Source organism: Capsicum annuum, chromosome 4 (genome assembly GCF_002878395.1).
Source record: "Capsicum annuum cultivar UCD-10X-F1 chromosome 4, UCD10Xv1.1, whole genome shotgun sequence".
NCBI lineage: Eukaryota > Viridiplantae > Streptophyta > Magnoliopsida > Solanales > Solanaceae > Capsicum > Capsicum annuum.
In genome coordinates, this window is record NC_061114.1 from 218,595,442 (window position 1) to 218,597,477 (window position 2,036).

Below are 2,036 nucleotides of genomic sequence, written 5' to 3' on the forward strand. Positions count from 1 at the left end.
TGCTATCAGTTGGAAAGCTACTTTACAAACTACGGTTGCTTTGTCAACTACCGAGGTAGAGTACATGGTTATTACAGAGACTTTCAAGGAAGCCATTTGGTTGAAGGGTCTATTTGGTGAACTTAACAAAGACTTACAGATTACTACGGTCTTTTGTGACAGTTTATAGTGTTATCTTCCTTATGAAAGATTAGATCTTTCACGAGAGGACAAAGCACATCGATATTTGGTATCATTTTGAATGTGAAATTATTGCTCGTGGTAATATTGTGGTAAGCAAGATTAGTACCCATGAAAATCTTGCTAATATGATGACCAAGACACTACCAAGTGCCAAGTTTGAGCATTGCTTGGACTTGGTTGGTGTTAGCTGTTGAGATGTGCCCTTAGGGGCTTTTGTGGAAGAGGTAGAGAGTTTGCATTGAAATAGATTTGAGTTCTGAATTATAATTCGTGGATATTGTTAGAGTTGCAACTCAAATTATGTTGAGCCGGACCTGAAAGCTTCGCAGTGCGACCCATATTTGTAATTTTCAATGAGGTCTGTGGTGGTAGCATAGGGTTCGGGCCGATATGGACCTTTATGTTTTTGGGCCTATGACTTATTTGTATGCACGTATTATATAAGTGCATTTAGTGGGTTATTTTGTGTATTCGAAAAATACGCACATTCTCCACATTGTACTCCTTTCCTTTCATAGTGAAATTCCTCTGCCTCTGTCTGTGGTTTTTCCTACAAAGGTTTCCACATAAATCTGTTGTGTTGTTCTTGTTTTCTTTTACTTGTGGTTTGTTTTATTCTGTCTGTCTGAATCTAACACATGTTTAATCAACATTGTTGTTGTGATATGTAAGAAATTATCTTAGGAACACGAAGGTTTGTAAGACTGCAACTAATTAAAAGTGGAATTGTTTTTTCTTAATCACGTTATGGAGTGTTATATAATCTCCATGAAGTAGCCATTTTTGCTAAAGTAATGGCGCGTCCGTCTACAACTAATGAAATTTCATAAGATTATTTGATCGTATACTCTGGATATATATACACACTTCGTAATCACTTTGACCTTCAGATTATATGAAATCGCCTTTATTAGGGTGTGTCTAAACAATTAATGTAGGTCTTTTGGTGTGAATCTAAATTCAGTCGACCCCATTATGAATAAAAGTATAGAAAAAGCACTATGTATTGTCAATACTCTCTAGTTACACAATTATAATTAGACAATGGATAGAAGAGCCGATGAGTGTAAGGAAGGAGTCATTTAAATAAATGTAAAAAGGAAATATAGAACAGAAATTTCGATGGAACTGAGATTATCCAAAATATATACATGATATACATTTTTATTTTTTTAAAAAAAAAAAGAAAATAAGATATACATTAATCAAGCCAAAGTAAGTTGTAACATACAACAAACATTTTCAACACGAACAGGACAAAATTACATTAAATGAGACGTAAATTATAGATGAAGACAAGAAGACCATTGGGCTGACTTTTCAATCACAAGTAATTATCAAGTCCTGCTGGTACCCACTTGAATTGAGTATATGTCTATGATATGATTTGACTTAGTTGATGAAATTGTATACAACTCAAGACAACTCTCTTCACAAAGTTTATCTGATTGCTCTTCGTTTTCCATAGTATTTACTAGAATTTATGTGACTAGTACTGTTCCTTCGGGGACATTCAATAAAATTGAAACAGTATAGAGAAGATTAGCATGGGCTCTGCACAAGAAGGACACGTACAAATCGAGTATGGCCCTGTACAAGAATGGCACTTACAAATCAAAAAATGGTTATGTATGTGACTAGTACTCTCTCGTTTCCATGTATGTATAGTAGTTTACAAGTTTACGTAATAGTTAATACATAAAAATGATCCTAAATTTGACATCAAATTATAACTTTGACCTTAAACTTGACAGTGCACAAATATAACCTTTAACTATCCAATTCTACGTGGCAAAACGCGTGTTCAACACACAAAACTGGGCGCGTCCAGCTTAAAATCTAAGGGCATAATA

General features: G+C 34.4%; 1 non-coding gene across 1 annotated transcript; it reads left to right on the top strand.

Moving 5' to 3' along the window:
- The first annotated feature begins 1,680 nt into the window (after nt 1-1,680).
- Nucleotides 1,681-1,781, top strand: LOC124898380. Its single transcript, XR_007055345.1, has one exon. It is a non-coding gene; the product is annotated as a U6 spliceosomal RNA (small nuclear RNA).
- Nucleotides 1,782-2,036: the final 255 nt, after the last annotated feature.